At 42.1% G+C, this 10,126-nt stretch overlaps 1 pseudogene; it reads left to right on the top strand.

The window, feature by feature from the left end:
- The first annotated feature begins 9,038 nt into the window (after positions 1–9,038).
- LOC113920590 lies at positions 9,039–9,791 on the top strand (annotated as a pseudogene).
- The last annotated feature ends 335 nt before the right edge of the window (positions 9,792–10,126 follow it).

Here is a 10,126-nt window from a genome sequence, read left to right as displayed (position 1 = left end):
CCTGAAATCACCCCCTTCTGTCCTTCAGTGATGTTCTATAGCAGCGCTGGCCAAAGAAGCATAATGTGGGCCACAGATACATGTAGTGTAGTTTAAATTTTTGAATAGTCATATTTTTGAAAGTTAAAAAAGAACAGGTGAATAAGTTTTAATAATAAATTTCATTTAATCAATATATCCCAAATCGTACCATTTCAACATGTAATCAAATGAATAAATTATTGAGATTTTTTCATATTACACCTTTGAAATCTATGTGACTCTATACTCAGAGCACATCTCAACTTGAACTAGTAACATTTCAAGTGCTCAGTGGCCCACATGTAGCTGGCGGCTCAGGTCTAGACACCTAGCCTGGCGGCTCTTCTTTTCCTCTGGGGAGCTCAAAGTTTTCATTCAAACAAGAAGGTAACGTATCAGTTTCCTATGGCTGTGTAACAAATTACTACACATTTAGTGGTGTCACACAACACCAATTTTGTTATCTCAGAGTTCTACAGATCAGAAATCTGACATGGGTCTCACCAGGCTAAACTCAGTGTCCTCAGGGCCACATCCCTTTGGAAGACTCCTAGGGAGAATCCATTTCCTTGCCTTGTCCAACTGCTAGAGGCTGCCTGCTCTCGCCAGCTCTTGGCCCCTTCTTCCATCCTCAAAGCCAGCTATGTGGCCTCTCTCTTTCTCTTCCTCTCCACTCACATCTTCCTCTGACTACAGCAGGAAAAGAGTCTCCCGCTTTAAGAAGATTAGATTGGGCCCACCTGGATAATTCACAGTAATCTCTCCATCTCAAGATCCTTAACTTTATCACATCTGCAAAGTCCCTTTTGCCATGTAAGGTAAAATATTTACAGGTTCTGAGGATAGGGACTTAGACATATTTGGGGGATCATTGTTCTGCCTATCACGGGTACCACTTTTTTTTTGTTTTTTTTATTATAAAGAGAGAAGAGTTGACATTTAAAGTTGGGGACTTGGAGAATCCATCAAGGTACTGGAAAGGCACTGCCTTTTGCCCTCGAGCTCATTTAGATTTCCTCCCTTGGATAAGAAAGAACCACTTTCATGAAGTTCTACCCTCAGGATATGAATTTTTCCTCTCACATGCCACTGACCACTCATTCAAAAAGTATTTTAAGGTTTTCTAGATAGCAGATGTGTGCGAATTCTACAAAACAACCATCATAACCAAGTACCAAGAGGAAAATAATGGCTTAAGGTGATAGTTCTTTTTCCAAAAGTAAGGGTTATTATTATTATTATTATATTATTAAAAACCTATCTGCCATGTTGGACACACACTAAGAGCATGCCATCCTTCCCAAAATAATGTTACTAATTTTCTAAAACTGGGAACCTGTAGGTGTGTCTACTGTAGGATATTCTCAACTCTAGATAACTGGAAATTACTAACGAGAAGAAATAACACAGGAAAATCCCAAATGAGGAACAATAATTTAGAAAAAGAAACTTTGTCAGAAAAATCAGAATCCTTAATACGTGGAGCCAGAGACCAAAAAGGGAATATAGGTAAAGACCAACACATACAAGATTTTCTTAGGAAAATGATCTTTTAAAGACTTAAAGATTATGAAGCAATCATGTGTTTATCCACATATATAAATGCATCGTTTGATGCTAGGTTAGTATTTGTAATAGTTTCTGGCCAAGAATGCATGTTGGTTGTCACCTGGTTTATGGCCTTGTCCCCTTTGGAAGCATATTCATAAAACCAAAACCATCAGGGCAGGAGAGCACTTCTGATCATGAAGTCCCACCCACTCGTTTTATAGATTAGGAAACAGGCCACACTGGGAGATCAAGCAACTTGCTCAAAGTCCTACAAGTGACTCATGGCTCAACTCTAGACTGCAGACTCCCAGTACACTGCTTTTTCCACTGACTTATTGGGGAGGGGTAAAACCCTGTCCATCCACCCACCCATCCATCTGTTCCTTCAACAAAGATTTGTCGAGTACCCACTGCATGCCAGATGCCGTTTCAGGGTTGAGGACACTGGAGAGGACAAACCGGTGAAGTCCCAGCTCTCAGGGAGCTTACACTCTGGGGGATAAAGAGGTGATAAATACATGCTTCTCTCAGATGGAAAAGGGGCTGAGAAGGAAAACCAAGCGATAATGCAATAAAAGAATGTAAGAGGATAAGAAGTGATGGAAGGTAGCTGCTTTTTCAGAGAAGAATGATGTTCAAAATGGTAAGGCCATTTTGAACAGAGACTGAATTGGGAGTAATTTTTAGAGTACACTTAGAATGAAAGCTAATTTTAAATGGCATAGTCATGATGAAATGCAAATAGAAAGTTCCCAAAAAGCTCCTGAGGAGTGACAGAGGTGGGTTGGAATGGGTAAAATAAGAAGGAAGGCGGTGGCTTGAGCATGTGAGGACTGCCGGTGGTGAGTGTCTGCAGTCTACCCACCTGAGCAGGATATGACTGTCTGAGGAGCCCCGTGGATGCATGTCTCTTGTGTGCCTGGCACTGTCTGCGTTGGGAGGACAGGTCCCATGACCACAGGGCAGCCCTTCTGACATGAAACCAAGCGGCAAACCTGAGCAGAAGTGACCAAAGAGTTGAGAAAATGATCCAGGTTCTGGCTGGGGATGGAAGAGGCTGGACGTGCAAGAAAGGACCTTGCAAGTGAGGCTAGACTAGGCGCCAGCCCAGTTGAAACAAGGAATGCCTGCAGGAGACAGAGATGGTTCAAGGAGTCAGGCTAATGGTGCCGAAGGAAGCTTTTCACGAAGCTTAACTTAAGCTTCTCACCCGCCGTAGACTGTGCTGCTGTACCACCTTGAGGCTCAAAGTAACACTGCAGCTTTAAGAGAGCAGAGCGGATCATCCATGTTTCTGCAGCAGGAGTCTGGGCTTCTGGGGTCCCTTCGCAAAGACTCCCTCTGGTTGTCCTAAAACGCTATATGCCCCTGGGCGGTTTTGAGCACTACCTTGCTGTGAACCCGGCAGGAGAGGCTGCATTAGCCCCTGCGGAAGGGCACGGCGTCCAGCCCTGCCGCTCTCTCACCAGTCCAGTCGGCTGGCAGAGTGCATGGGTACCAAGATGACCACCTTAGTCCACAGGGGGCTCAAGCATCTCAGCTGCTGTTTCTTCCGCCTGAATCACAGGGCAGCGTCCCGCAGCTCTGCCCTTTGTAACATCCCCCTGGCTAACCGGTGCCCTGCCCTTTCCCAGGATAGACTCCTGCTAAAGGCTCTGGTTTAAAGTGTCCTCCTTGCCTCCTCTGCCCACCTCCCTCCAGTGTCTTCCTCCGGTTCAGTCCCTTTGTGGGGCAACAGAGCCTTCTCATTGCAACATCCACTGCAAGACTGGACAATGAAGCCTCTGTTAGGAGCTGGGAGTGGGAATCCACATGTAGGAGTCTGTCCAGGAGATTCAAGACAGACCTAGAGATAAGACAGCCAATGGTAATAGCTTCCCTTTGATTGCCTCCGTGGACAGCAGTCTCCTCCCTCACCCCCACCCACCCCAACTTTCAGAGGCAGACAAATAGAAAACCCAAGTAATGTACACCTTCTCCAGGGGAGCATTTCAGGAAGCACAGAAAAGTGTTTTTTTCCTTAATCCTCAGTTGTGCTCACATCATTTTTCTTCAAAGTTTTTTTTTCAACATTTTCAGAAACTCCCTATTAACGTACCACAGAGCCTCCTTTGAATAAATTTTGTTGAGTAATTTATTTTAAATGAATTTTTATCATTGTGCCATATACCACACATTAAAAATATTATATAAAGGATGTGTATAATTTGAAAGAAATAAGTTGAACATCTGGAGACTCACCACTCGTAAATAGAATATTACGGGTGCTTTGGAAGCCTCTGTTGTGTGCTCTTCCCTTTCCCAATCTCCACAGGCAAATCCTTGTCCTGAACTTTGTATTAATTATTCCTTTCTATTTTTATAGTTATGTATGACTCCAAAGGGATGTGTGTATATGTGTGTGTGTATAATGACATAGTATATGATTTTGTCTGTTTGTGTGTGTGTGTGTGTGTGCAATGACATAGTATATGATTTTGTCTGTTTCTGAACTTTATCAAAATGGACTCACTTTCTTGTATTCTTCTGTGACTTGCTTCTTTTGCTGTTATGTTTTTGCAGTGCATCGTGTTGATGCATGTAGCTATGGTCTTTTTCCGGTGTTGTATAAAATTCCATTGGATGTGAGGCTCCTGGGTGGCTCAGTCAGTTAAGCGTCTGCCTTCAGCTCAGGATCGAGCCCCATGTCGGGCTCCCTGCCCAGCGGGGAGCCTGCTTCTCCCTCTCCCTCTGCCTGCCGCTTTGCTTACTTGTGCTCTCTCTCTCTCTCTGTCTCTGTCAAGTAAATAAATAAAATCTTTAAAAAAAATTCCATTGGATGCCTATAACACGATTTATTCATCCAGTCTACTGCTTATGAGCATTACACATATCTCCTGGTCTACATATGCAAGATTATCTCTAGAGTTTCTTTCTAACGGTAAAACTGTTGTGACATAGGACACACACAAGTCCAACTTAACTAGGTAATACTCAGTCCTTTTCCAGAGCAATTGTACCAGTTTCACAGATCAGGTTGCCCTGGAAACAGATTTGAATATTCCTGTGTAGGAATTTTATTGGGGGTGGTCTTGGGAACACCTATAAGAGGAGAGGAGAGCAGTTTCTAGATCTACCATCTTATTTTGTGCTCTAATTTTTGGTCTACTTCTGTTTCTTTTCTATCTTTTCTTGACTTCTATTTTTTTCTCAACTAGTTTGAATATATGCAATTTCTATATTCTCTTACTGATCGCCCTGGACATCTCAGCTTGCTTATTCAATAATCTCAAAAAGTAGACAAATATGTATACAGCTCTTCCTAGAAAATTTACTGTGTATTGTTTCTGCTTGAGAGTTGTTCGGTTTCTTGAATCTGTGGATGGTTCTTCTGTCATTTCCAGAAAATTTCCAGCAAATTTCAAATATTAATTCTACCCTATTTTCTCCCTCTTCTCCTTCTGTAATTATTACAAATGTAAGTTCTCCTTTTCTTCAGTGGCAATTAACCTTTCTCTCATGCATCCCGTCTTTGTTTTTCTACACTATACTTTGGAGAATTTTTTCCAATTCACTAATTCTCTCTCAGCTATGTCTAAACAGCCATTAGACTCAACCACTGTTTTCTCATTTCAAGTTTTCATTTTTGGAAGTTTGTTTTTAGGGGCGCCTGGGTGGCTCAGTCGTTAAGCATCTGCTTTCACCTCAGGTCATGATCCAGGGTCCTGGGATCGAGCCCCGCATCAGGCTCCCTGCTCCGCGGGAGGCCTGCTTCTCCCTCTCCCACTCCCCCTGCTTGTGTTCCCTCTCTCGCTGTGTCTCTCTCTGTCAAATATATAAACAAAATCTTTAAAAAAAAAGAAGTTTGTTTTTAAAATATATTTTTCGGGGCGCCTGGGTGGCTCAGTTGGTTAAGCATCTGGCTCTTGATCTCAGCTCAGGTCTCGATCTCAGGATCATGAGTTCAAGCCTCGAATTAGGTGTGGAGCCCACTTGAAAAATATATATCTATATATGTATATTTATTTGTTCTCTGCTCATATTTTATAAGATTTATTGAAATATAATTTCCTAACACAAAATTCATCCTTTTTAAATGTGCAACTCAGGGGACTTTAGGATCTTCAGAGAGTTGTTCAAACATGAACATGTTCATCACCCCAAAGAACCTTGTACGCATAAGCAGTCACTCTCCTTTTTCTCCAGCCCCCAGTCCCTGGCAACCACTAATCTACTTTCTGTCACTATGGATTTGCTTATTCTGGATATTATGTGTAAATGGAATCATGTCACCTGTGGCCTCTTGTGTCTGCTATCTTAAACAGCATCCTGTTTTTAAGGTTCCTCCATGTTGTAGCTTATATCCCTACTTCATTCCTTTTAATGGCTAAATAATCTTCCACGATATGGATAAACCACATTTTGTTTACCTATCAGTTGATTGACATCTGGGTCCCTTCCACTTCGGGGCCATTATGAATAATGCTAGGAACATTCAGGTACAACATTTTGTGCAGACGCGTTTTCATTTCTCTTGGGTATGTCCTTAGGAGTGGAATTGTTGGCTCATATGGTAACTGTCTTACTTTTTTGAGGAATTGTCAAACTGCTCTCAAAGTGACTGCATCATTTTTAAATTTCCACCAGCAGTGTATAAAAGCCCTAATTTCTTCACATCTTTGCCAACACTTGTTGTCCTTTTTTTTATTATACCATCCTAGTGGATATGGAGACGTTCCCTGTTCATATTTAAGCTTTCCTCTATGTATCTAACACAACTACTTTATATTCTGTGCTTGATAATACTAACATCTTGAACAGGTTAGTTTTCTTCCAATCCCCAGGGTGCTCCAGAGAGTTGTGATTCTTTTCCACCCTCCCAACTTCACTTTTATACTGTGGGAATAGTCCTTTGGGGCCTTTGCTTTGACCAGGCCCCAGAGCTCAGTGTGATGATTAATTTTATGTGCCAACTTGATTAGGCCACAGTGTCAGATATTTGGTCAAACACATCTGGGTGTTACTCTAAAGGTATTTTTCAGATGAGATTAACATTTTAAACCAGTAGATTGTGAATAAAGAAGATTATTCTCCATTACGTGGATGGGCCTCACCCAATCAGTGAAAGATTTTAAGAGAAAACAGACCAAGGTCCCCTAAGAAAGAGGGAGTTTTTCCAGCAGACTGCCTTCAGATACAAGCTACATCATGGGCTCTTCCCCGGGTCTCCAGCCTGCTGCCTACCCTGCATATTTTGAATTTGCCAGCCTTCATAACATGTGAGCCAATTCTTAAAAAAGAAAAAAGATTGATTTATTTATTTTAGAGAGAGAGCACAAGCAGGGGGAGGGGCAGAGGGAGAAGGAGAAGCAGGCTCCTTGCTGAGCACAGAGTCAGACACTGGGGCTCGATCTCAGGACCCTGGGATCATGACCTGAGCCAAAACCGAGAGTCAGACGCTTAACCAACTGAGCCCCCCAGGCGCCCCTTAAACATCATTTCTAGAGGAGGTATTCATCATTGAGGTTTTAAAGACACTAACTCAGGTGTCTAAGAAATAGAATTTATTTCTTATTGATAACTTATTCTCTATTTCCAGGCCCATTCTGTACGATGGCAGAAAAGTGAATCTTGGTTGATTCTAAGTATCCTGAAGACATTTAGATTTGAATGCAGATGTTTTTCTTCCCCTTATTTCCTAGATGTCCAGCATAGTCTCTAGTTGCAGGTGGCATCTGCAATAATTTCAAGGTAAGGAGGAAAGGTATGTAATTGCTCATGTACGCGTGGAAACTGGAGACAACTGTTACTTTGATGTAGTTGATCTGTTTGCTGCTCAGCTCTTCTCAGTTGTCCCAGCAGCACGTTCTGAGGTGGACACCTTCCTACCTCGTCTCTAGCCAGCCTGGCCCATGCTGCGGTACGGTTCCATTTGCCCTTCTTAGGAACAAAGTTCTATATTCCTGCTCACAACTCTCTGTGGCAGCAGGAAACTTGGATTTTCTCTGTCCCATTCTGCCAAAACCCAAAACCACTATACCACCATCCGAAGAGGGCAGATATTTAAAACATAATACTAAATTTGGGCAAAACTAAAAACAATACTAAAATTTGGTGAAAATGAAAGTACAAGGGGGCACATTTTCTTCTCTCCACCTCCCCTTCCCACTTCACATACCATATACCATATATATATCTCATGTTCTTACTTCTCTTAACATCCCACAGTTTGCATGACATAAAACAACTGATGTCTCCTTATCAAGAAAAAGATGCATGTTTTTGCCACATGTGTGCCCCCCATTGCCTTACACAGGGCTGGCAGAAACAATATCATTACAAAAAATCATAAACTAGGGGTGATAACTTGAAGTGTAACCTCCTGAAGTAGACCTGTATACTTCCAACTAGGAGCCTGTGTAGACCTCCTTCAAGATGGTAGACATGCCCTTGAATAAGAATTGAATTTTAGAAAGGAAAAATTCAACATCTACCTCTAATTCTTACACTTGGTTTCCTTAAATGCCTTACACTGTCTGCACTGGACAAAGCCTTTGCCTCCTTCTTTCTAGGTTCCCTGGTTGTCTGCTCTCTGTCTCTTCCACTGCCGCACCATCATCTGTGCCTTTGTTCTAAGAAATCTGTCCATCGCCCTTGCTTATCACTTGGTTATATTTAATATATATGTTTTATTCACAATGAACTCACACTGAGAAACAGCTTTCCTAGGACTCTTCTTCTCATGCTTACAAGTAATCACCACTCAGACCCGCTGACATTTCCAGTGGAACTCAGAAGTTATAGGATAAGAATGGTTTTTTAAAATTGATAACATCTATTAGGTGCTTATTATAGAACAGGACCTAAGAAGCACTTTGTATAAAATGATAAGGGGGCAAAGGGAAAAGCTAACTGAAAAAAAGCTAATTGAAAAAAAGGGGGCCTAGAGCTTGGAAAGAACATCTGTCCTTTCTGTAACTCTTTCTTCTCGTGTTCTGAGGGACATGAAACTGTGCCTGGAATTGCCTCTCTTGCTGTCAGTGCTGATGGATGGAGTGAGTGAAGGCAGGAGGGGCGCCTGGATGGCTCGGTTGGTTAAGTGTCTGCCTTTGGCTCAGGTCATGATCCTGGGGTCCTGGGATTGAGTCCCTCAGCGGGGAGTCTGCCTCTCCCTCTGCCTGCCCCTCCCCCTGCTCATGCTCTCTCTCTCTCTCTCTCTCTCTCTCTCTCTCAAATAAATAAACAAGTAATCTTAAAAAAAAAAAGAGTGAAGGCAGGAAAGGGGAAAATCAAACAGTCAAGCTGAGATAACAAATGCTGTCGCCTGGTTTCTGGAAGCCAACCAGAGACCTTTTCTACATACTGCCCTTCTCAAAAGATCTACTTAAAATACTTACATTGTAGCATCGCCGGTGCCTGAGCCGCCCGCTCCTCCTCGCCTGTCCCTTCCCGGCCAGAGCCCGGGGACCAGAGCAAGACGGGGGACCATGTTCCGACACAAGCTGACAGCCCTCGACTACCACAACCCAGCTGGCTTCAACTGCAAAGATGAAACAGAATTTAGTTTGGCTTGAAGACCAGAAAATCAGACACTACAAGATTGAAGACAGAGGTAATTTAAGAAACATCCACAGCAGTGACTGGCCCAAGTTCTTTGAAAGTATCTCAAAGATGTTAACTGTCCTTTCAAGATTCAAGATCGAAAAAAAAAAAAAAAAAAGATTCAAGATTGACAAGAAGCAATTGACTGGCTTCTTGGTTTAGCTGTTAGACTTGAATATGGAGATAATGTTGAAAAATACAAGGACTTGGTACCTGATAATACAAAAAATGCTGACAATGCTGCTAAAAATGCAGAGCTATTGATCAACTTGGATGTAAATAATCCTGATTTTAAGGCTGGTGTAATGGCTCTGGCTAACCTTCTTCAGATTCAGCATCATGATGATTACCTGGTAATGCTTAAGGCAATTCGCATTTTGGTCCAGGAGTGCCTGACCCAGGATGCAGTTGCTAAAGCAAATCAAACGAAAGAGGGCTTGCCTGATGCTTTAGACAAACATATTCTTGGTTTTGACACAGGAGATGCAGTTCTTAATGAAGCTGCTCAAATTCTGCGATTGCTGCATATAGAAGAGCTCAGAGAGCTACAGACAAAAATTAATGAAGCCATAGTAGCTGTTCAAGCAATTATTGCTGATCCAAAGACACAGCACAGACTGGGGAAAGTTGGAAGATGAACATTTTAGGATTTCAGCTTCTCACCTACTTAGTACAATTGGGAACCATGTACGCTCTGGCATGTGTTTGGAAATCAAATGTCACATTTTCAAGGGAAGAATCCTAGAAAATTGACTATATTCTCAAGATTTACCATCATTGCTTTTTCTTTAATAAAGTTCAGGAAGGTGGAAAAAAAATACTTACATTGTAAAGACTGTCAATTGTCCTAACTTTGGCTCAAAGCAGTACCACATAACAGGAATGCAAAGAAAATACAACATTATACATATCAGTCAGACCAGAGTTCTGGTTATTTCTAGCCAAGAGAGTTGCAAGATTCATCGACCACCAA

This window comes from Zalophus californianus, chromosome 3, assembly GCF_009762305.2.
Source record: "Zalophus californianus isolate mZalCal1 chromosome 3, mZalCal1.pri.v2, whole genome shotgun sequence".
In the NCBI taxonomy this organism is placed as follows: domain Eukaryota; kingdom Metazoa; phylum Chordata; class Mammalia; order Carnivora; family Otariidae; genus Zalophus; species Zalophus californianus.
The sequence above is the reverse complement of the archived record's forward strand: the minus strand, read 5'-3'. Positions and strand labels throughout refer to the sequence as shown.